The following is a 27,437-nucleotide window of genomic DNA, read 5'->3' as shown; positions in this document are numbered from 1 at the left end:
TTGTAAAATGATCTTGTCAATATTTTATAAAAGAATGCAATTAAAACTACATGTAGTATAAAAACATATAGTAAATATAAAATAGCATGAATTACCTTAATAAATGTATGCCAATCATGTGTTTTCAACCCTAACCCAAATTCATTTTTCTTTGATATGAGATTGTTTATGTTCGCATTAAATCTTGTGGGAAATCATGTTTTTTTTATGACTTCTTTTATAGCATTGCTATGCTACTCTGACAATAACCAACTAAGGGCACTTGTATCAATCTAGTCTCCATTATTATTTGATTGAATGCCATTTTTCATTGCATGGTTGGATTCTTCAATGTCACTACAAGTTTTGACAATTTGGTCTTTGTCACGCCTTCCATCCAAGATTTTCCATAATGTCTCTGTTACATTCTTTCCAATATGCATAGGATCAGACAAATGCACAATTGGGAGTTTCTCATAGTACAACAACCTAGTAAATTGCATAGGATAAATTTTTAGTCCTTTTGAAAGTTAGTCATTGATGCCTTGAAGACCTTCACAAGCATTAATTACATCATTAGTAAACAAAACACAATATCAAAATATAAATTTGAAACAAAAACTGTCAAATGGAATGACATTACCTTGATGATTTATTTTATTGTATGCCAACTTCCATAGGCAAGGTGTCATTCTCTGTGGCTTTGACATAGTCTCTACTTTCCCATTGAAAAGATGTTTTTTCAGTAATTTAGTATTTATGATTTCTATGCAAAAAGTGTCTATTCTCATTAAATACTTGCTTTCTTAAACTTTTTGAATGATGAGATTTCGTCTTTGGACCACAAAATGGACATGCAAATTTTCCCTTTGTCTGAAGACTTAAAAGATTGTGTATAATTGGATTAAATGTGTTAACTTTGTGTTATCACTATAACATACCAAAAAAGAGGTGTTAAGAAGATAACATACCACAAAAATGTGTTAGCTCAGGGGCATCATGTATTATCCATACAAGCATTGTATGAAATTGAAATTGTCTTTGTCCTATTGGTCTATAGATGTCATACATAGTAACCCCATTTCATAACACCATCAACTCGTCGATAAGGGGTTCAATATATACATTGATATATTTAACTTGGTACTTACCTAGTTGAATGAAGAAAAATATTACATAATTATTATGACCATTTTGATGGATTAGTAATAATAAATTAATTTAGATGACCATTAAATCAAAAAATACCTGGAACAATCAGTGTCAACATTATGTGCTCTCTCTTTATGGACAATCAAGGAGGCATGTTATTGTTGATAACAAAAATAGGCCACATTGAGTAAGTAGATCTCATCTCTTCAAAAGGATTAACACCATCTATTGCCAATGAAAGCTTGAGATTATGAGGTTCTTCTTTAAAGTGTGGCCATTTTTCCTCTATTTCCTTAAATGCTGAACCATTTGTAAGCATTCACATAAGGTCATCTTGACTTCTATTGTGTGCATGGTAATCCATAACTTGTGCCAAGCTATTGCACTTGAATAATCATTGTAGACATGGAATAATGGGAATATACTGAAGAACCTTGCGAGGCACCTTTTTTGTTAATCGATCTGATTGATATCTACTAATATGACAAATAGAGCATTGTGTTGCAAATTCATGTTGTTTATGATATATAATATGATCGTTTGAACATGCATATATTGTTTGATACTCCATTCCAATATCTTTCATGATGGTAGATAATTCTTAGTACAAGCGAGGTAGAATATTTGATGGTGGTAACAAACACTCACCTATCAACCTACGACCAAAAATATAATTTGTTAATTTAAAGAATATTAATTGCTACATGAACCTAATGTTAATTGTAAGGAAAGTTTGAGTAAAATAATTAAAGAAGATGACATACCTTAACATATCTGTCATTGCTACGTTGGATAAACCATTCATAACCTTCAAGTTCACCAACAACAATATAGTGGCAAGAAGAGTTGTTTCAGAGCTTCCATATAGGGACTTGTGTGCCTTCTCAAGTATAGGTACATCAAGCTATGCATCAACATCATCATCTTGATCATCATGATCTTCATCATTGTGCTCTTCTTCCATTGTATCATTACCTTCTACTTCAAAATTCACACCTCCATGTTCCCTCATTTGGAAATCCACATTCTTTGAATTGTCGTGGTCCATAACATGAAACTCAAGGACATTGACCAATATGAAAATGATGACCTTATATTAACCATGACCATGATGTCATCATCAAATCATGTCTTATGTAATTTATAAATTATTAAAATACATACCAATGGATGATATTCATTCCCCCTTCAATGTGACCATGTTGCCTACAATGTTCCTCAATTGTTTTGATTAGATATCTTTGAGTCTTTAAGCCCTTACAAAATTTTGCAAGGACAATAACATTTTCCATCACCTTTTCTTTTTAAGTTAGACCACAGTCTAGCAATTGTCTCCCTATTTTCTTGTGCATTGATATCGTCAGACATGGTCTTTCTTGAATGGAATGACTTGTTGGTGGAAGAAGGATGATTTTTTTGCAACCTGCAGATGGAGTAGTAAGAGGAAGACACATATAGAAATTAATACTAAAGTGAGATAGATAGAAAGAGGTATAGATAGAGAGAGATAGATTGATAAATAGATAAAGAAATATAAAAAATGAAAATAAAAAAATACTTAGTTGACCTTCCATAACTCTACCTCTACATATTGCACTTGCTACATACAAGCACTTCCTGAGAAAATGGGAAGCAAAAACTAAGGAGGGAATTGGAGAATCCATTTGGCTCAAGAGGAGGATACAAAAAGTGACCAAGGGGTGAAAGGAAATGTTGATCCAGTGAGAGGAGAGTCTCTAATGTTCAATAGAACCCTGGTGAAGACTGTCACAGAGCAAGAACCTCCCCAAAGAAAGACATTATTCAGAACTCTTTGCAAGGGAAGAGGTAAGGTCTAAAAAGTTATCGTAGATTTTGGTTCAACTGATAATATAGCTTCAGTAGAAATGGTAGAGAAGCTTGGATTGAAGAATTTGCCTCATCCTAACCCTTATAAGGTTTCATGGCTAAATAAGGAGTAGCAGGTCATAGTAAATGAACAAGTTCATGTTCAATTTTAAATAGAGGAGTACAAAGACAAGATCTAGTGTGATGATGGTTGGAGACAAGGATTTTTTGAAGACCCTCAAGGTGAAAAACACCCTATGTTTTGCCATAGTAGTAAATCCAAAACTTGGAGAAAAAGGAAAGGAAGGTAGATCCAATGAAAGGATTGTGAGATCCAAGGAAGTAAGGTAGCTATTGGACAAGTACAAAGAAGTAATTTTAGATTGTACCAAGGGAAACTACACCAAACTCATAATGAGGAAGATGGGACCCTTCAAAATTTTGCAAAAAAATGGCACAAATGCATAAGAACTTGAACTCCTTGCTGACATTGGTTTATCTAACATTTTTAATGTTTGTGATTTGTATCCCTATAAGGGAACTGATGACTATGATACAGGTCAAATGGATGGATTGGAGGTGACTATGATAAGGCATTTCAATTAACCATTTGTGCACTATTGAACAGCAAAATTCCATAAGCTTGTGATTCCACTGAAACATGATTTTGTTCTACAAATAATTATCCACAACAAAATGACTAACCTCCTCAGAAGAAGAATCCTCACTACTAGAATCTTTTGCTGGAAGCTTCTTTGCAATGGCAAGATTTTTTCTTACAAGATGCTTCACCTTTATCTATACAGCATTAACACAAAATGAGTACCATAAAATCAAAACATATGTTATATTATCAATATGATCCCAAAAAGCAACAAAATAACTGGCATTCTTCAAATCTGGTATTTTTTTCAACATAAATGTTCTAGTTCGCTCAAAGACAAACACAAAGACCCTAGGAGAGTGGGTTCCACTTGGGAAGGTAGAGAGCCACATGTGGTAGGACTTGGTAATATCTATGTACTAATGCACAATCTATGCTATATTGTCAACCATCTCAATAAAGAAAAATAGAGAAAATGTGTACTTGAAATTAGATGGAGAAAGATGTAGCACATGACTTCTGAAACCAAGGCTCGAGATCTATAGTATAAAAATTTGGATTTTCAAGTGTAAATAATTGAGTTTAAATGCATGCATTTTTTTCAATCTATAATTTATTTCAAATGCCATGCTATGCAATCAAGGGTTAAAATTGAAAACAACTCAAAATGCATAAATAAACATTCTTGCGTTATCACACAGAAAATGAAAAAACAAATTTGATTCTAGAGAAACCCTCAAATAGGAAGAAAACTCTTGTAGAGTAATTACTATTCTTAATTCCATTAGATTATGGTCTAACAAGAGTAGAGGTGGAGTCTCTTATACCACAGGGGCATGGCGTTATTGCCTAAGAAGTTTCTAGTGCAAAGGTGGAGTCTCTTATACCATGGAGGCCTGGCATAAATGCCTAAGAAGCTATTGGTGCAACTGATGTCATCATGGTAGCCATAAAATATGTTTCTACTTCTTGGGAAGCTCATGATTATGACAAGGATTATCACCATGAAGACCAATCTAGGGCTAGAAAAGTTGAACAGGTATTTTTCACAATTAATGATCTGTCTATTGTTAAACTTTTGAACATTGTAAAATTTTATTCATCATAAATGTTTTAGATCATACATCATGATCTAAAATTTAAGTTCTTCAATATTGATAACAATCATGATCTAAAATTTAAGTGTGATGAGAAATCGAGTAAAAGAGATCGATGAGAAGTTATCAAGGTTGGCATGTTATTGCAATAGTTTCTTAGGTTTGTCACAATGGGTCAAATTTTGTGTTTGACTAAAAAATGAGTAGGAGGGGTCTCAAAATAGTTAGATATTTTATTGAAACCAAACTCAACCCTTTAGGAGTGATGATGACTTTCCAATTCATCAAAGTGAAAAAATTACAAAAATTGTCAATGACAACTTTGATAGCAATATTAGAAAGTCACCAAGAAATGGTTGGGGATCAATGAAGAAAGTTGGTACTTGGACAATAGAGTTATATAAGCTCATTTGAAATCATTTTTAGGGGTTGGAGTTCCCATTGTATGAAATATTGACTAATACAGCAAATTGTTACATTAAAAAATTATCACAATGATCTTGCAACTCAGAACTCTATATTCTAATGGATTGAAATGAGTGGTTTGATTACATGATTTGATGAATCATTATAAGTAATTTCATAGTGCATTAATTAAGTTCCCATTTTATGTTTTGGTAGTTGTAAATAAATTTTTTCTTCTTGGCTAGTTCACTAGCCTAGGTAGAGTAGTTGGTGCAGGAGCCCCACACACAACCAAGCCAATGGTGCAACTTATGAAGACCACAAAGACGGCTAGAGGAAATTAGGGAATTAATTGGCAAGTTATAAGAATTAGACTAATATGATGATTCAAATATTTGTAATTTCTTTAATATGACTAAATGAAATTTTAATGGACTATCATTGTCCAAGCACAAATAACATTGGAGTGTTTAGAGTCTAGGAATGTTAGTGATCATAAAAGATCAAAATTTGGTTAATGGTCTTTTGGTTTAAAGGAATTCCATAAAATATATGTTGACATTAGTTTGAGTTTTTTATGTTTTAAAACCAAACCATTCAACTAACCGATGGTAGTTGTATTCATTTTGAGTTACTTTTAGGCATTTCTATATTTATTTTTTTTGAGTCTTTGTTATAAGAGAGACAGTCGAGTGTACATTCAAAGGAGAAAGACAATAATAATACAACTCTATTCTTTGCAATTGATTTCCATTACTTTGGATCTCCAATTGATTGGTTTGTATTTGAAAGACTTTGACAAGGTTTTATGCATGAACTACTATGTTTTATTGATACATTTCATAATGTTGTAGGCTTGTTGTCGTAGCAGTCTTGATTTAAAATAGTTACTCTTGATTTCAATTTGTTATTGCAGTAACACCTTAGGTAGAATTAGGATCATCCCATGAACATAGAGGCCTAACCTTCATGGGATGATATTGTTAACATGTATTATAATCTGCTAATAGTGCATATGCAGTTTTGTGGGGTGCAAAAGTGATCACAGGTTGAAGATATATTGGAATTGAAAGTTGTATACAATAGGGAATATTCTACCCAAATTTGGAGTTAATCCTATGCTATAAAAACATATAACATATTGAATTTTTGTGTAGATGTAAGAGTTTGAGGGAACTCTAGTCAAATCGGGTTTGAGTCAAGATTCAGGGACTATGGTGTTGCAAGGCCCGAGAGACCAATCATTTATGAAATTTGATCATTTGTAGTCATCTCATGACTCTAGTGTGAGTTTGAAAAGATAAGGATAGCAGGTGTGATGTCCCTTATTAAATTGAGGAATTGTCTTGCTTAGATGTGGGGTACAATTATGTATAATCCTATTGGTCTATGGTAACCATATACAATCCTTTGTTATGTTATAAAACTCTTTAAAAAGGGTATTAGGAAGTTTCTTTAGATTGTGAAACATTTTGAGGAAAACCAAAGTTGTCCCCATTTCAAGCATGCAGCAGGATTGGTAGGTAGGGTATTGTGCATTTGAGCCAAATTTATAGAAGTATGGTATTGTCTTAGAGTCTTAAAGATCATTGTGCCAGTTAATTGAGTGTTTAAGAAACCAAATCAGCATCTAGGAATATTGTGATAGACTTAAACAAGTTAATTCCTTGAAGAATTTGAAGTTTTTGATAGGCACAAGTATCTAAGTCTCTTAAGTTTGCAACTTTTATTGTGTATTTAATACCAACCACCCTTCCTCTACATCAGTAGTTATCATAGAAATTGCTCTAATTTGATTTCTAATTGTTGGAATACAACAACCTTTAGGAATCTATTAGGGAACTATAAGTAACTTGGGGTCAATATGAAATGGTCTTCTATTTTTGGAATCAATCCCTAGGTGGATTCAGCCATACCCGACAAGGTGACTTGATGGTTATACGGTTTGGATAGAGGAGTAGTTTGATTGGTTTGTGGCAATCAAGGATTGGAGTATGTATAGAAATATATAAAGGTATAGTTTCCAATAACTAAGAAGGATTTGAATCTTTTTCTATTCATTTTTAATCTTTGTAAGGCTTGTCAACAAGTAAAGTCTTGAAACCCTTCTAAGTAGATTATTTTATAGGAATGAGTTGTACGGAGGGGTTGAAGAACTAAAACCTTGAAAATATTCAAGCTCTCTAAAACCATAACTTAATTGGTATCTTCTTGAGTTTTTTTTCAAATATTTTTAAAAAGGAAATTTTGGGGGCCTAATTAGTGGTGCAGGGGCACCAAGATCATCGTATGAAGACACCAAAACATACCATGAAGACTAGAGGAGTGAGTAGGACAAGGAGATATCCAAGTAATACAAATGGACTAGAATTAAAATCTATAATGGTTTTCATAACTAAATGATGTAATCAGATGAGTTTATTTTGTAATGTCCTAAAAGGACTGAAAGTCATACTTATAATGTCCTTAAAGGACCAAGAATTTGTTTGTATTGGACTAATGTTGTCCAAACCTAAGTTATGTTTACAAGAAGTTTAGAATGGGAAGGGGATAGGTCTAGGTATTAGAATAAGGGTTGAATATAAATTTAAAACCATTTTTGTTATTTAAAATTCAAATATTTAAAAACAAACAGCTATAAAGGTATTTGGAGGGAATCAGTGTTTGGGGTGTCTTTAGGCTTAAACTAAGCCTCCAACTGGTAAGAGTTGGTTGTGATAGTTTGGGGAAGGCTATTAAAGCATAAATGCATCTATTGTATGGAAGAGATCTGGCTGTACAAATTGATACAAATAGTGAGCAATAAAATCCTCATTTTGTGGTCTCATTGATTTGTTGAACTCTTTATTGTGTGGATTAACATATCTATGAATTAGCAAGGCTTACTGATTCCATTTTAATCATTTTTGAATGAACTTCACTTCATTTTGAGAAGTCTATATGCTTGGTGCAAGTAAACAAGTGTTGATTCTATTGGTTATCTTGTAACTAGTCCTAAGACCTATTACTTTATGGCCATCCCATGAATTTTGAGGGCCCAGGCTTCATGGGATGTGCATTTCTAACATGTATAATTATCTTCTAACCTTTTAATTGTAGAGGAGAATGCAACATTGGTTGACTGTTATGAAATAGTATAGGTTTCTTAGAAGGAATTCGTGGGTACAGAGTAGTAGTAGAGTTTTGGTCTGAAGGAGGAACCTATTCTATGGTTTGAACCATCTTAGTATGATCATCTAAAGGAGAAAAAACTATCAGTTATTCTTGGAATTGATTGGATACAGTGGATTTGAGAAACTCTTGGATTGAGGGTTTCGAAGTCATAAGTGCAGATAGTTAGACCTAGTCCAAAGAAGTCAAAGAAGTCTATAGTAAGGTCTAGGTATGTTAAGGTAATTGGAAAAGGGTATTTGAAAATGCTTTTACTTTACCAAGTGTTTTGGGAAAAGGTAAAGTTATTGAGTTTTAAACTTGCTGCAGACCTACAAGATTGTCAATTCCCCCAATCAAAGATGAAAAGAACAATGTAAATAGTCATTATTTTTCAAATTTCGTTGCTTAGAAAACTACCCATTCCCATCCTTGCAAAATAGAATTTTTTTTTCTATTTTTTAACTCACCTATTTACCAGTTGCAATGCAAAGCCAAGCGAGTTTGTGTATGCTCAAATGACGACTGATAGTTCAAGTTTAAGGCTATAGTAGATGCTCACAAGGTTTCCAAATGCTACAATGTTAAACTCTTGAAGGATGTAGAATGCTGGAAATCCTCAAATTATCTGTGAATGATGCTCAAAATGCTCATCTCAAGTGAAATGCTCAACTATTTCAAACACTACACTTCTCCTTTCTCCAACAATCTGATCACACCCCTACCCAACAACTCGGTGTCAATTTCTTCTATGATCAAATCACCTGATAGCCCTAATCTATCTATAAATAGCTCTATCTAAATCTTGCAAATTTTTTAATTAAAAATAATTGTTTTTTCATGTCACTAAAAACACCTAAAGGGTGAGGTGGATGACAGGAGTCTTCACAGGCAAACAAGTCTCCCAAAAGCAAAATGTCCCATAGATCGCTTGATTATATAATCATCATCACTTGTTAAAATAATTATTTTCTATTTAGATTGCGTTAGCAAAAATTATCCCTAACCTTGTTCACTATCTCTATGGGAGATGTCATGGTAGATGGAAAGAGATGAGTTCTCCTAGATGTGCCATATCACGTTGGTCCTCGACAATCAGCTCAATTGACCTTCCCCCATGTATTATGGCATTCAAGTGAAATGCTCAACTAATTTGCCACTTTTTTTTAATTTTTATGTTGCCATGTTGGTCGCAATTGAGACCAACACAAAATATAAAGCATTGGTTGTAATTGTGACCAACACGAGCATGTATTAAAAAAAACAAAAGTTTCCTTTATAATGAAACAAACCAAGGAATTTATATTTGATTAGTCAAAATTTAAGGTAGAAATTTGGGGTTAAATGTACTAGTGCATAGTTCCACTTTTGGTTTTCTGGGTTAGAGTTTTTGAGCAGCTTGAGATATGTGTTAATGCAAAAAATGAGTTATTTTGTAATTGATCCATAATTATGATGATTTAGATGGTGTAATTTGGAGGGATAATTATATTTGTAATTTAAAATACTCCAAAAAAAGAATCAGGTCAAAAGGCTGTACAGTTTGAAAGTTATTACAATTTTAAGTTGCCTGGAGACCTCCTAAGAGTGCTTTCGAGTCAAATTTTAGGCATTAAATGACCTTGTACGGGCCCAAAAAATGGGGGATGAATGAAGCTAGTACATAGGGATATAGAGCACTTTGAGAGCTTTTTGGAAATGTAAACAATTCATTAATCAAAGTCTTGGATCAAAACTTTTGCCTCCCAGAAGTTTGACTACCATTTCTAGATTCTTCTAATTTCACACCAGCTTCTAACATGATTTCTAGAACCTTTTGTTTTGGCGGTGGATTCCAAATGGCATATTCTAGAATTTATTCCTAACCCTAAACCTAATTGGGTTTATTTAAGAAAATTTTTGATATTGTAAAGGTAGTTCTTGATGGAGTTTGAGAGAAGGTACTGTGAGGAGGATTTTTCTCTAGGATCTGGCCATTGTAAGCCCATAGGGCATGTATTAGGGTCTGTTTACATGTACTGAATGTGGTTGCATATTTTACTAATAATAATATCCTTATTTTCCCTTGTTGTATTCATTATGGTTGTGGTTTGTGTCTTCATTAAGTGGTATCAGAGCAGGTTTTCCTGAGTGTGTAGACAAAGCGCCAACTGTGAGGCAGTTTGCACCAGGACTATGTGGTTGTGGGTTTGAGAAAATAAGATTCCTCCACAAAGGGAATGTGGTGGAAGGGCTAGATTTATTACTCTTGAGGTTAGAGCCCTCTAGAGACAAGTCTAAGCATTACAGGAGGAGATCCATAGAGGGATGAATGTTGTCATAGGCGATGAAAGTGAGGAAGAAAATGAAGAAGGAAATATTGGGCGAGAAGGGGAAGGAGATGGAGAAGTCCTAAACCAGGTAGAGGATAGGCTTTTTAAGGCCATTTCTAAGCTTGGAAAAAGACCTAAAATTGTCATGGGTATTTTTTGGGAAGTCTAAACCTAGATGAGTTGATCGATTGGATCAATGAACTAGAGGAATATTTTGAGCATGAGGATATTGGGGACCCAGATAGGGTTAAGTTTTTGAAGGCCAAATGAAAGGCCATGCCAAAATTTGGTGGCAAGAGGTTTAGCTAGAAATAAATAGAAGAGGAAAGGAGAAAATCACCAGATGGGATTGCATGGTGGACAAACTAAAGAAGCAATTTATTCCTATTGATTACGAGCTTGATTTGTTCAAAAAAATGCAAGGATTAAAGCAAGCAAGAAAATCTATACAAGAATATACAGAGAAATTTTACTGAGTTTTTATTAGGGCAGGGCATGCAAAAGAAAACAAGGAGAAGGTTTTCTATTACCTTAGTGGGTTAAGACCTAGCATTCAGGAGAAGTTAAGTCTGGTTAGAATGACTAGCATTGAAGAAGCATACCAATTTTCCCTGCAAGTTGAGGAGAAGCTAAAAAAAAGGCTTAATGGAAGGCAAAGAGGGAACAATCAAGGAGAAATAGGCAGTAGTAGGTCATTTGGAGGTTAAAATGAGAACTAGAGGAAAAATGAAGATGTGGGTACTAGCCAAAACTAGAGGAACGAGGGTTTCAACCATTCCGATGATCGAAACTTTGGAGATCAGAGAGGAAGAGGTAGACGACATGGACAAGGTTTCAAAAGATGAGGCTTCCTTGGTACCTATTTTCATTGCAATGAAGAAGGTCATCATGCCTTTGAATGCCCTCAATGCTAAGGAAGGATAGATAGGAGAGTTGATGGACAAGCAAGGGTTACTCATGTGGATGAGGATGCATAGTCATCACATTTAGAGGATGCAGAAAGATGAGAGGTTCTAGTAAATGAAAGGGTCTTACTAAGTGGTGAGACTAAACTTAGAGAAAGGAGGAGTTTGTTTCATACTAGGTGCAAGTGACAGGACAAATGTTGTGATGTGATTGTTGATGGTGGAAGAACTAACAACTTGGTGTTAGAAGAGATGGTTTCAAAGCTAAAGTTCAAGAGGGAGAAACACCCCCAACCTTATTGGATTTCTTGGTTGAAGGATGATCATAAGGTTCTTGTTAGTGAACAATGTTTCATGAAGTTCAAGATTGGGAGTTACCATGATGAGGCTCTCTCTGAGATCATTCCAATGGATGTCTACCATTTATTTTTGGGAAGCTCATAGCAATTTGATAGGCATGTTGTACATGATGGTCATGCAAATACATACTCTTTGACAAAGGATGGAGTTCACCACAAATTGAAGCCCTTGATAAATGAAGGTGAAAAGGTATGCAATAGTGCTAGGGTATGTCTTGTTGATGGAAGAAATCTTTTGGATGGCATGAAACATCAATGTATGTGTTATGCTTTGATTCCTAGAAAAGATAAGGAATGAAGTAGTGAAATTCCACTTGAAGTTTTAGGCCTATCAAGTGAGTATGGAGATGCCATCTTTGATAATGTTCTAGAAGGGTTGCCACTAGTAAGGAAAATTAGTCATCAAATAGATTTAATCCATGCAGCTAGTTTGCCTAACAAGGCTACTCATAGGATGACTCCTATTAAAACTAAGGAGCTAAACAAACAAATTCAAGAGTTTTTGAGGAAAGGTTTGATTCAGGAGAGCCTGAGTCCATGTGTAGTACCTATAGTGTTGGTACTAAAGAAGGATGGAGAGTGGAGAATGTGTATAGACTTTCAGGCTATAAATAGAATAACCATCAAGTATTGGTTCCCTTTGCCAAGAATGGATGATCTTATGGACTATTTGAGTGGAGCTTAGTACTTCACAAAGATAGATCTCAAGAGTGGATATCACTAGATACAAATATGAGAGGGAGATGAGTGGAAGAGTGCATTCAAGACCAAGGAGGGTCTATATGAGTGGTTATTCATGCCCTTTGGAGTGACCAACGTGCCAAGCACCTTCATGTGACTTATGAATGAGGTACTAAAGAAATTCTTGGGAAAAAATTTTTTTGTCTATATGGATGATATTTTAATTTTCAGCAAGTCTTTGGATGAACATTTATTGCACATTTATAGTGTCCTTGAAAGGTTGAGGGAAGAGAAATTGTTGATTAATTTAAAGAAGTATAGCTTCATCAAAAAGGAGTTTGTATATTTGGGGTTTGTTGTATCAGCTAAGGGTCTCAAAATGGATCCAAAGAAGGTAAAGGCCATCCTAGAATGGCCTACTTCAAGGTCTAGTTAGTTTTTACATGAGGTTCATTAGAAATTTCAGCGGCATATGTGCACCTCTGACTAAAACAATGAGGGGGATAAAAGAGAGTTCAAGTGGACTATAGGAGCTACAAGGAGTTTTGAATTATTGAAGAAGAAGATGACAGAGCAACTTGTGTTGGCAATTCTTGATTTCAATAAAGTGTTCTAGGTGGATTGTGATGCTAGTGGCAATGCTATTGGGATTGTATTGAGCCAATAAGGTAAGCCTATTACCTATTTTAGTGAAAAACTAAATGATGCAAAGAAGAAGTATTTTTTTATGATTAAGAGTTCTATGCATTGTTGTTGACTGTAATGCAAGTTGAAGTGGTTGGGTTTGATGAAATTAAGAATCTATACCCTAGGGATCCTGATTTTGCTTAAGCATGGAAGGCTTGTAAAGAACATATTACTCTAGATAGGACTGTTGAGATAATGGGTGTTGCACACATTGCATAATATTGTTATTTTATTATTTTATTTTATTATGTAATGTTGTACCTAGATGGACGTGCAACATGTAAAGATTTCCATGGAATATTCTTGATGAGTTGTATTGTAACATTGTAAAAATATTTCATGTAATTATTTAATATTGGAAAAAAAGAATTAAATGCCCAATATTAAATGTGGGGTTAGTGGGTTAGGTAGCACATGGTTTTAGCACATGGTTTATGTAATACCACTTGGTGGTTTTGTGGGACCTGCTACTATATAAGCAGCCACAAGGGTAGTTGTTGTATAGAAAAGAGAAAGAGTGACAAAGAGAAGACAAAAGGCAAGAGTCAAGCGGGACAAGGCTTGACAGGTTAGCCAAGGGAGCATTTGTGAAGGTTGAAAGCATGGCATGGGATGTGTGGATTCATGCTTGTTCACATAGTTTGCTCGGTTGTGGCTATGGCCATGAAGGCTTCCATGATCGTATGGCAATGGTATTTTTGCTGAATAATACATGATGATGGATGCTTTTGGAGGCTAGGTTTTTCCCTCAATGAGGGTTTCTCAGGGTATATCTTGTGTCACATTTTATGGGTATGTTGTCTATTCTCTTGCATGTGGATTTTAATTCCGTGTTTATTTCATATCTATTATGGGTTATGTGGAAATAGTTATATTCTTTATTGCCAAGTTTCCTTACAAGTGGTATCAGAGCTATGATTTTATTATTGTAACCCTAGATTGAATCCATGGGAATGCATGAGAGGATAAAAGAAAGGGCAAGATATATGAATGATTTATTGTAGATCTGAAGATTTTTTGATTTGCTATTATGATGGGATGTTAAAATATTTGGGCATGTGAAATTGTTGGACAAAAAGATTTTTCAGATGTTTCATTTAAATGAGGGTTTTGGGGGGTAGCTTGCAGAAATGACCTCTTGGGTAAAAACAGACCTCACCATTGGATCCGGGTCGACATTTTCATAAAATTTGATATATAATATGCCTTAGTTTGGCCATGTTCAGAGGAAATGAAAGAGTTTTTTAGTTTCAACCCGTGATGGCTATCAAATTTAATCCCGTTGGAATTTTCGTCACTGAAAAAATAAAAAATGAAAAATCGTACTGAAAATGGTAAAAAGACTGTCTTAGTAAAATGGCCATAACTTTCTTTCAGAATATTAGATTTCAGAGTTCTTATAGGCGTTGGAAAGCTAATTCATAGCACTACAAGATGGTGTAGGTTTGGTTCTATAATTTTGAGATTTTGTCAGGTTTTAAGAGCCCTAAAGTCAGATGTTATTTATTTTGAGCACGAATTGGGACATAACTTGGGCATACGAAGTCAAATTTTGGACTTCAAGTAGTCAACGAAAAGCTCTTGGAGAGCTCTACACATTGGTTTAGATTTGATGCAGGTTTGGCATGATTTATTTAGTGATATATTCATCTAAATAGATTATGGTATATTTTGACTATGGTAACATTGTGAGTTTATGGCATTGGAGATTTAAGATTTGATGTCATTGTATACTCAGTTCATATTTTAGATTGGTCTCATGATGATATAGTTATCAGTGTTTGGTTTAGATATGCATGATGACTTGTTGGATCTACAAGTTGTGCAGTGTTGTAAGTGGTCTATACTTATAGGTTGCATTTATAGCTTGGTTATGGGTTGTCTTTGCCCATTGATCTTTCATTATTGATGCATATTCAGATTGGTGGCTTTGATTTGGGTTGTCTATGCCCTAAGTCACATGATTTTATCTTCATGTAGAAGGGATGAGATGTTGTTACCAGGTACAGTCATGGTGGAGGATTGTGGTTGACTATTTTATGCTGACAAGTTGGACACTTTGAGAGACAGATGCTCAGTTCATGGATGTGATCATGGTGTCATGGATTTTGGCATGACATGATTGGTTATATAGGTACATCCTTGATGTTCATTAGCTTGGATTTTCTGATTCAGTTATGGTGGTATATCTTCTTGGTAGAGGATCATGGTTATTTGGATTCTTTTGAGGAGCTCATGATGTGCATTTTGAGTTCTTTGATAGTTTGATGCCTTGGTTGATTCTCATGGTTAGAAGATGGGTTTTCATCATGATATCATGGATAGCTTGGATACACGGTTTAGTGGGAGCTTGTGACAGTGATGGGGTGACAGTGCAGGATTAGTTCCTGGTTTGGTTTGGATCTTCAAGTAGGAGATGGATTTTATGATGCCATAAGTGACTTGGTACCACAGTTGAGTGGGAGTTGTTGGCATTGATATATTTATTGAGTGTTTGCAGATGTTGGAGGTTTGTCTTAGATCCTGTTGCTGCAGAAGCGTCTTTGACATTTGCATGGTGCACTTGTTATCTTCATGGTGTTTGAAGATGGTTAGACCTTGAGGACTCATGGAGTTCTTGGTTATCTTCATGGTATGTGGAGATGGTTCTTCCTGCTATGTGGAGATTGTTTTCTTCATGGTGTGTGGAGATGGTTGCATCTTGAGGACTCACAGGGTTCTTGGCAAAGGTGTGGTTTATATCTTTTATTTGGCATGTTATCTTTGGTATGAGGATGGATTCATTATTATGTCATGGTATACTCTTGATACGCATTTAGAGTTGTGACATCTTATGGTATGTTCATGTGGAGCATGTTATCTCTTTAGTTGAGATGGTAAGATCATGTTGTCATGTTTATGTTCCTGAGGCCATGGTTGGAACTTTGACATTGATCTTGGTTTAGTTTCTTGGTATTGAGTACACTGATCATAATATGGATACTTCATGATATTGCTATGTTGCATTTGGAGTTGGCATGAATTGATTGGTTACAGGTGCTCATGGATACTTAGAGATGGTGGTGATGCTGATTTCTCTTGGATTAGAGAAGTATTTGTTGGGACAGTTGATGGTTTCAGCAGGAAGTCTGAGGGGCAATCACCTGATATGGACTTGAGAGGAGATTGTTCTTAGATGAGTCTTGGTTGGAGACTTGGGTATCTTGATGAGCATTCGCATTCCCCACTCTTGGTCTACTCGGCGGTTTGCTACTTGAGAGGTATAGCCCATTGTTTTCTCTCAGTTGCATTATATTTATGCTTATCTTTCATGGATATAGATCTTGAGCTATGGTACATGAGTTAGTTCTAGAGGGTTCATTTGAGAGATGGTTTAGCATTGGTTATCTCCATGTGCATATGTTGTTATGCTAGTTGAGTTTGGGAGATGGTTTTATATTTGGGCATATTCCTTGGATTAAGAATGGTTATTCCTTGGTTTAGGAATGGGTTTATTGAGTTTGATCTTCTTGTGAGAGGCTTACATCCATGATTAGTTATATGGTATGGTTTGGGTGTTGTTGAGGCTTCTTGTTGGGGTTTTATGGAGGACATCATACTTGCACAGTTTACATCTAGAGGTATGTGTAGAAGGACATGATATAGGTTATGATTTGCATGGTTTCTCTGGTCTTGGTTATCTTCCTGGATGTTCAGTTTTGCTTACATTGGATTTGATATTGGTTAGAGATTATGATCACTAGTTTGTGCTCATGTATGTCATGTGAGAGATGACATGGTTATTTCTTTCTCTTTCCTCTGTTGGTTGTGGTGAATTTGGGAGAACGTTGGAGACTTTTTATGAGAGTTGTTCTTGCAGGATATCAGTTTATGTATTGTGGATGTCCTTGATGCTACATGGATTCACTTCTTTGAGATGTTGTGAGTTGATTGGTTATAGATTTGACATTATCTTTTGTAGTGGGAGCTTCTTGGTATATATGTGGCAGGTATTGCTCTTGAGGCTTGTAATTGCAGGTTATAGATTGGATATGTCGGTGATATGAGATTCACTTGTTATACCTTTGAGGTATGGATAGTTGGATGGGTTTGGCACTTGTTGTGGGTGCTATTTCAGCTATGGATATTTTGACAACTACGGATACATGTGATTACCCTTGGATCAGGTTTTTCTGCTTAGAATTTTAGTTGGTACAAGATTTTATGATCTTCTAATACGACAGGTTGGGTGGCTTTCTCTTTTGGATGGCTTCTATGTATGTCCAGTGGCAGTGGCATAATAGGAGGTGAGATCATTCATGTTTGAGATGCTGGATACTTTGATTTTGTTGTGGGTACCAAGATGGAGCACTTGGTGTATTTTGATCCATGATGGTGGATATGCTGGGAGGGATTATTCCCTTGTTCATTTATGTGGCTATGGATTGACCCTATGCAATGTATACAACAAGTGGGAGATTGTTGAGATAATGGGTGTTGCACACATTGCATAATATTGTTATTTTATTATTTTATTTTATTATGTAATGTTGTACCTAGATGGACGTGCAACATGTAAAGATTCTCATGGAATATTCTTGATGAGTTGTATTGTAACATTGTAAAAATATTTCATGTAATTATTTAATATTGGGAAAAAAGAATTAAATGCCCAATATTAAATGTGGGGTCAGTGGGTTAGGTAGCACATGGTTTTAGCACATGGTTTATGTAATACCACTTGGTGGTTTTGTGAGACTTGCTACTATATAAGCAGCCACAAGGGTAGTTGTTGTATAGAAAAGAGAAAGAGTGACAAAGAGAAGACAAAAGGCAAGAGTCAAGCGGGACAAGGCTTGACAGGTTAGCCAAGGGAGCATTTGTGAAGGTTGAAAGCATGGCATGGGATGTGTGGATTCATGCTTGTTCACATAGTTTGCTCGGTTGTGGCTATAGCCATGAAGGCTTCCATGATTGTATGGCAATGGTATTTTTGCTGAATAATACATGATGATGGATGCTTTTGGAGGCTGAGTTTTTCCCTCAATGAGGGTTTCCTAGGGTATATCTTGTGTCACATTTTATGGGTATGTTGTCTATTCTCTTGCATGTGGATTTTAATTCCTTGTTTATTTCATATCTATTATGGGTTATGTAGAAATGGTTATATTCTTTATTTCCAAGTTTCCTTACAAGGACTAGGTAGCGATATGATTTGGTTTAGGATGGTATGTTGTTCAAGGGTAGTCAATTATGTATTCCAAGGAGTTCTATGAATGAGAACTTGATCAAGGAGAAACATAGTGGAGGAATGGAAGGACACTTTGGTCAGGATAAGACTATTGCCATTATTAGAGAACATTATTTTTTGCCTCAATTTTCATAGGATGTAAAGAAGTTTGTTCAGAGTTTTCAAGTATGTCAAGCAGCCAAAGGATTTAGTCACAATACTAGACTTTAACAGCGATTGCCTGTTCCATCAAAGCCTTAGGAGGACATAAGTAGGATTTTGTTCTTGGATTTCCAAACACACAAAGGGGTAATGACTCATTATTTTTGGTGGTTAATAGGTTCTCCAAGATGGTACATTTCATTCCATGCCACAAGACTCATGATGCAATACATATTGTAGATTTGTTTTTGAGAGAAGTGGTGAGACTACATGGTCTCCCAAAGAGTATTGTTTCTGACAGAGATACTAAATTTGTGGGGTATTTTTGGAGGACTTTTTGGAAGAAGTTGAGGATGGAATTGAAATTAAACTCTACACATCATTCATAGATTGATGGACAAACGGAAGTGGTGAATAGAAGTTTGGGAAATTTGCTAAGGTGTTTAGTGGAGATAAGCCAAGGGGGTGGTTTTTAATTCTACCACAAGAACAATTTTCTTACAATAATTTTATAAATAGGAGTAATGGAAGATCAACATTCCAAATTGTGTATGGGAATAGTTCAAGGACTACACCAAAGCTGAGAAAGATGGAGCAAGGGGAGAGGACAAGTGTTGAGGCAGAAGAATTTGCTAAACATGTCAAGAATCTACATGAGGAGGTACATACACATATTACCAAGATGAATCAACATTATAAGGCTAGGGTAGATCAAAAGAGGAGACATAAAGAGTTCCAAGTAGGGGATCTAGTTATGGTATACTTGAGGAAGGAATGCTTTCTAGTGGGTACCTACAATAAGCTAAAGATGAAGAAATTTGGTCCTTGCAAAATTTTGAAGAAACATGACTAAGGAAATGCATATGAGGTGGAGTTACCATATAGGATTCACATTTCTCCTATCTTCAATATTGTAGACTTAACAAAATATAATAATGATGGTGTGGATGAGGGATTGATGTTGGAGCCATGTCCAATTCCTGCTTTGGTAAAGGAAGATATTGAAGACATTTTGGATAGTCATGTGGGCCAGAGTACCATAAATAAGTAGTATGAAGAATACCTGGTGAAGTGGAAAGGATGACCAATAGAAGACTCAACTTGGATATATGCAATGGAGGTTGCCCATTTGGGTTTTCCTCTACTAGCTATAAAGTGACAACGTCACTTTTCAATCTACCCTAGGTGTCTAATGCAGAAGCATCCGGTGGTGTAAAGGCAATCCTGTATCACCCAAAAAAATACTTAGTGTTAGTTTCTATTTAAAGTGTTTTCATTTTTGGATACCCATTTGGGTCAAATAAAGATTCCAACTCTCATAGTTCCACTTTTGGTTTTCTAGGTTAGAGTTTTTGAGCACCTTGGGATACATGTCAATATAGAAAATGGGTTATTTTGTAATTGAACCATAATTATGATGATTTAGAGGGTATAAGTTGGAGGGATGATTATATTTGTAATTTAAAACACTCCAGAAAAAGAATTAGGTCAAAAGGCTTTACAGTTTGAAAGTTATTGTAGTTTTGAGTTGCTTGGAGATCTCTTAAGAGTGCTTCTGAGTCAGATTTGAGGCATTAAATGACCTTATACCAGCTTGAAAAATGGGGAACAAGAAAAGCTAATATATAGAGCTATAAAGAACTTTGAGAGCTTTAAAGCACTTTGAGAGCTTTCCAAAAATGTAAACAGTTTGTCAATCAAAGTCCTAGATCAAAAGTTATGCCTCATGGAAGTTGCACTACCATTTCTAGATTCTTCTAATTTTACACCAGCTTCTAACATGATTTCTAGAATCTTCTATCTTGGTGGTGGATTCTAAATGGTATGTTCTAGAATTTATTCCTAACCCTAAACCTAATTAGGTTTATTTAAGAACATTTCTAACATTGTAAAGGTAGTTCTTGGTGGAGTTTCAGAGAAGGTATTGTGAGGAGAATTTTTCTCTAGGATTTGACCATTGTAAGCCCATAGGGCATGTATTATGGTCTGTTTACATGTATTGAATGTGGTAGCATATTTTACTGATAATAATATTCCTCTTTTCCCCTGTTGCATTCATTCTAGTTGTGGTTTGTGACTTCATCATACTCTCTAACAATTGTACTAGTCTAGGGTAAATCCTTTGGATTAAGCATGACTTAATAGTCATTGGAAAATCCTTTAATAGGGTGGCATTCCATGTGAATGGCTTAAATTCATCTAACAAGGTTCACTTTTAATAGGGTGATTGAAATCCCTTAACTGGGTCACATTTAATAGTGTGTATTGTAACCTTTAACAGGGTTGACCTTTCATAGGTCATTAGTTCAGAAGAGTTAAAATGAGTAGCTTGTTACTTTTTTTTTCTCCCAAATTGGGTTTCCACATTAAATCATTATGTCAAATGTGCTAATGAATGTGTTGTGTTTCATGCTTTACATTTCTGCAAGTTGATTTGATAGTAACATATATGTTTTAGTAGATACACAATGAATGCATGTATGAATATGAATGTTTTATAGGTTCATAGAATTGTTAAAAAAGGTTTTATTTTGTACATCTAGACCTTGAATAACTAATGCACCCCCCTCTTAGTTATTCTAAAATATTTCCAACAATTGGTATCAGATCCATCTGCTTAAGATGACTAGTTTTAAGGTACTAAAAGCACAAAGATCAAGATGTCTAAAAGATAAGTACCCAAGCTTAACAGAGATAACTTTTTTGACAATCTTAACAGAGATAACTTTCCTGCATGGAAAAGTTTGATGAAGATACACCTTGGAGGACTTGGAGATCATGCACAATCTTCCATCATAGTGGAGCATGTTGATCTAGTAAGAGCCCTAACTACTAAAGATATGAAGAAAAAGAAAGAACACAATCAGGCAATGTTGGAGATTGCCTCTTGTTAGATTATGGTGGCTGATCAAGAAAGTACTATACATACTTCATAATTAGTGGGGTTCGGGGAAAAAAAAATTTGGTACTATTTGTAGATTCACCATTCATAGATTTGCCACTAAAGTTATGGCTAATTTATGGCCGACATGTTATAACCCTAAAGAAGTTTAATACTTGTATAAAAGGGTTTAGAGTTGGGTATTTTCATTATGTTGTGATGCGAAATTGCTTCTTGCAGCGGTATTGAGCTGTAAGGGATTACAGATTGTAATCAAGTTGTAATCACTGGATTGTAATAATATTGGACTTGTTGTTTGGTGGACGTAGCCTAGGGATTGGGTGAACCATGTTAAATCTTGGTGCTTTGTGTTCTTTTTTGTGTGATCTATTATTTTCTGTTATTGGTTATATTGCATGTAGTTTTAATTTATGTTTGTGGTTTATCCTAACAAGTGGTATCAGAGATAGGTTGTCTTTCAGTTATCTTATGTAGGAAAGTCTCACGGTTAAGTGGGATTCTCACAGTTGAGTGGGAGCGATGGCAGATGAGGGTAAGCTGAGGGTTGACAGGTTTAATGGGCAAAACTTCCAGTTATGGAAGATGCAAATGGAAGACTATCTATATCAGAAGGATTTATGGAAGTCGTTGGAAGGCAAAGCCAAGAATTAGGGAACTATATCAGATGTTGAATGGAATCTTTTGGACAAAAAAGCACTTGGAAGCATTTGGTTATGCTTGGCACCATCAGTGGCATTTAATATTACAAAAGCAAAGACGACAGAAGATTTGATAAAAACCCTAGCGACACTGTATGAAAAGCCCTCCAATTCAAACAAGGTATTTCTCATGAAGCATTTATTTAATATGAAAATGGCAGAAGGTGGATCTGTTGCAGATCATTTAAATGAGTTTAATACTATTACTAGTAGTTGTCTTCTGTGGGTATCAATTTTGATGAAGAAATTAAGGCTCTCTTGATTTTTTGTTCTTTGCCTAAAAGCTGGAATGGCTTGGTAATGGTAGTGAGTAATTTTGTTCCTGGATCTAGTACCCTAAAATATGATGATGTGATCAGTGTTGTTTTGAGTGAGGAAACTCGTAGGAAATCCTCATGTGGATCTACATCAAGAAGTTCTTTGAATGCACAAAGCAGGGGTAGAACGACTGAGAGAAGAAGTAATTCTAGAAATCATGGGAAATCAAGAGGAAAGTCAAAGGGGAAGAGGTCTCAATCAAGAGGACCAAATGATTGTTGATATTGTGGGAAACCAGGGCACAAAAAGAAAGATTGTTGGAATCAAAAGAAAAATGAAGGAGATAAATCAAATGGAGACAAGGAGGCAAATGTGGTAAGTAACAAATCCGAAGAGGATGCTTTGCTTCTGTCTTTAAAAAGTGTTGATGATTCATGGGTTTTAGATTCTGGTGCTTCATTTCATGCTACACCTCATAGAGGTTATTTCATTGATTATGTCCAAGGGGATTTTGGGCTTGTTTATTTGGGGGATAATGAACCCTGTCAAATTGTTGGAAAGGGAAAAATTAAGATTAAGTTGCAGAATGGGAATCATTGGCTACTACATGAGGTAAGACATGTTCCAAAGCTGAGTAGGAATTTAATTTCAGCAAGGCAACTAGGTGATGAGGGTTGTGTAGTTACTTTTAATGATAAAAATTGGAAGGTTTCAAAAGGTTCCCTTGTAGTAGAAAAAGGTGTGAAAGTAGGCACATTATATCTTTGTACAGGTCATATTGTTCCTTCTACTTTGATTGTTTCAGAGAAAAATGAATGTTTAGGAACAATTGTTGCAGTTGAGAAAGGAGAACAAATAGATGTTGTAGATTCTGATAAACATTGTGGCACAACAGACTTGGGAATGTGAGTGATAGGTTTATGCATGAGCATGGCTATAACAGGTGTCATTCAGATTACTATGTTTATTTTAAGAGGTTGGATGATGATAGCTACATTATTTTATATTTATATGTTGATGATATGCTTGTAGCTAGGTCTAACATGGATCATATTAAGGGGTTGAAATGCCAGTTAGCACATGCATTTGCTATGAAGGATTTGGGGGAAGCAAAACAAATCCTTGGTATGAAGATTTGTAGAGATAGAAAGAATAGAACATTGACGCTATCTCAAGCTGATTATGTTGAGAAGGTGTTGCAACATTTCTCTATGAAGAATGCTAAAGCTGTCAGCACAACTTTACCTAGTCATTTGAAATTGACTAAGGAGATGTGTCCTAAGACACAGGAAGAGGAGGATAAGATGTCCAAGGTACCCTATGCTTCAATTGTAGGAAGCTTGATGTATGCTATGGTATGCACTAGGCCAGATATTGCCCATGCAGTGGAAGTCATTAGCAGGTATATGAGTCATCCAGGATTTGAGCATTGGAATGTTGTCAAGTGGATTCTTAGATATTTGAGAGGAACATCCAATAATTGTTTACACTTTGGGGGCTCTACTACTGATTTACAGGGCTATGTTGACTCAAATTTGACAGGAGATATTGATACCAAGAAGAGTACTACAAGTTATGTTTTTACTGTTGATGGGGCAGTCGTGAGTTGGGTTTCTAAGTTACAAAAGATTAATGCTCTATCCACTACAAAGGCAGAGTATGTTGTTGCTACAGAGGCAGCCCAGTAGATGATATGGCTTTAGTTCTTCTTGGAAGAATTGGAACATCCTTAGAAGGATAATTATTTGTTCACAGATAGTCAGAGTGGCATTCATCTTGCAAAGAATTCAGCTTTGCATTCGAAGACCAAACACATACAGTTGCGGTACCATTTCATTCAGTCAGTTTTGGAGGATGGACAGTTAAATTTGGAGAAGATACATACCAATGACAATCCAGTAGATATGTTGACAAAGGTTGTAACACTAGAGAAGTTGAACTCTTCTTCAGCTTTAGTTGTTCTTTTAGACTAAACATGAATAAAAGAAGAATAGAGTCCAGGTTGGTTTGATCCAGTGGGAGCCCCATGTGGTCATAGTATTGCTACAGGATCAGTCCACAAGTGGGAGATTTTTTTTTAGTGTGGAGCCTAATCATTCCCCAAGTGGGAGGTTGTTAGATTGTGTTGACTGATCAAGAAAGTACTGTACATACTTCATAATTAGTAGGGTGAAAAAAAAAATTGGTACTATTCATAGATTTTCCATTCGTAGATTTGCCACTAAAGTTATGGCTAATTTATGGCTGACATGTTATAACCCTAAAGTGGTTTAATACTTGTATAAAAGGGTTTAGGGTTGGGTATTTTCATTATGTTGTAATGCAAAATTGCTTCTTGTGGCAATATTGAGTTGTAAGGGATTACAAATTGTAATCAGGTTGTAATCACTAGATTGTAATAATATTGGACTTGCTGTTTGGTGGACGTAGCCCAGGGATTGGGTGAACCATGTTAAATCTTGGTGCCTTGTGTTCTTATTTGTGTGATCTATTATTTTCTATTATTGGTTATATTTGCATGTAGTTTTTATTTTTGTCTATGGTTTATCCTAACACCTCTACCCTAAGCTATGTTGAATTTGATGATATCAAAGGATGTGACACTGCAAAGAAGATGTGGGATGCCCTAACCACCATTTATGGAGGAGACAAAAATGTTCAAAGATCCAATTTTGAGAGTCTCAGAGGTAAGTTTGATGACATGACAATGGAAGGAGGTGAGAATATTGCTCAATATGTCACTAGGATAAAAGAGGTTATTACTGCAATAAAAGGAGCTACTGGTCAAATAGATGATGATACTATGCTAAGTAAAGTCTTGAGGACATTACTGCACGTTTATGCTATTAGAGTTTCTACAATCCAAGAGTTGAGATGTATACCAAGAAATAATCTAACCCTTGAAGGTTTGGTAAGTAGACTCACTACTTTTGAGCTATCTAATTTTAACAATTACAAACCAGAGAGTCTTGAATCAGCATTCAAAGCTAAATTATTATTGAAGGATTATGAGGAGGTAAAGTAGAAGAATAAGAAAAGAAAGATAAAATATGCATCTAGTGAAATTAATATAGATGAGGAATACATTGAACAATTGGAAGCACTACTAGCAAGAATATTTCACAGAGGAAAAAGAAAGTTCAAAGGCAAGTTACCCATCATTTATTTCAATTGTAATGAAGTTGGTCATATTGCTACAAGATGTACATAGAAAAAGAACTATAGAGAAGGAAACAAGCACAAAAATAGAAGAGAAGATGATGGCAAAGATTACAAAGACAATGGCAAGAACTCATGCTACATTGCTAATGAACATGATGATGAAGTGGTATATGTTGCAATGAAGGATGAATCTGATGAGGATTAGGCAACTGGACTTGTGACTTGTGTGAACAAAAATGATAAATGGATCATTGACAGTGGATGCTCACATCACATGACTAGAGACAAAAGTAAGTTTGTTACCTTAACTTGTTATGATAGAAATAGTGTAAGGTTTGGTAATGATGCACCGTGTTTGATAAAAGGAAAAGGGTCTATCAAACTCATAGACAAGATTTCATGTGACAATGCTTACTATGTTGAAGGATTAAACTATAACTTGTTAAGTGTGTCACAATTGAATAATTTGAGATGTAAAGTTGAATTTGAAAATAAAACTACCAAGATATATGACACAAATGGGAAGTTGATTGGAAAAGGTGATCAAACTAGAAGTAATATGTTTTATCTGGATATAGAGGATGCTACTTGTCTTATTGCAAAATTTGATGATGTATGGCTTTGGCACAAGGGATTATGTCATGTTAATTTTGATAATCTGGTTTGTATCAATAACATGAAAAGAGTTAGAGGCTTTCCTAAGTTGAAGAAACTAGATAATATAGTATGCAAACAATGTTAGCTAGGAAAAATTTGAAAGTCAAACTTTAAGAGTAAACCTTATACCTCTATGGATATACGAGAAATTGTTCATACTGACTTTTGTGGACCTATTAAAGTGAAAAGCTACAGAGGAGATAAGTACATAATGCTATTTGTTGATGATTACTCCAAGATGATGACAGTCATGTTTCTAAAACAAAAATTTGATGCTTTTCAAATATCTAAGTGATATTTGAAGAGTTGAAAAAGAAATAGGTAAAAGTTTGAAATGCTTCGGATCTAATAGAGGAGGAGAATTCACTTCAAATGTGTTTGAGATGTTCTATAATGACTGAGGAATCAAAAGATAGACATCTACACCTAGGACCCCTCCACAAAATGGAATTGCTAAAAGAAGAAATAGGTCTATAATAGACTATTCTAGAAAATTTATGATGAGAAGAATGTTTCTCTGAGATACTGGAGAGAAGTTGTGAGTATTGTTGTATATACCTTGAACTTTGTGCAAGTCAAGAAAGGTACTCATTCAACACCTTTTGAATTATGGTATGAATATCCATAATGTGAAATACTTTAAGGTATCTGAAAGAAAATTTTATATTCTTAAAGATGTTAGGAGCACAAAGTTTGATGCAAAAAGTGAAGAAGGTATATTTCTTGGATACTCCACAAGAAGCAAAGCCTATAAGTGTTAAATACTAACACTAACAAAATTGTGGAAAGTGCAATGTGAATTTTGATGAATTTATAGAAGTACATGACGCTAAACCTATAAAAGAACTAGAAGAACACAAATCATTTGTATACTGCTATAAAGGAATGCCTACTAAAGAAGATGCTACAAATCAAGTTGCAAACCAACTGTAAGTCTCAGTAACTATCGAGTCACAACTTGTGAATGTCGAGTTGCAGTTAGGAATTGAGTTGCATTTAGGAATTGAGCTACATTTAGATGCCAAGTTGTAAAATGAAGATAATGCACATTTTGATTCTGAGGTTTTTACACATGTAAGAGATGTTAAAATACTTGAAAGAGATGTACTCGGTGACTCTAAAGCTGAGAGACAAAATGTAATTAAAAGAACTAAGCCAAGACTATCCACATATGTCAAAAGAAATCATCTTGTGGATCAAATCATTGGAAACAAAGATGCAAGGCCAATGA

This window comes from Cupressus sempervirens, chromosome 1 (assembly GCF_028749045.1).
Source record: "Cupressus sempervirens isolate cs-2001-9-10 chromosome 1, ASM2874904v1, whole genome shotgun sequence".
NCBI lineage: Eukaryota > Viridiplantae > Streptophyta > Pinopsida > Cupressales > Cupressaceae > Cupressus > Cupressus sempervirens.
Note: the sequence above shows the minus strand (reverse complement) of the source record.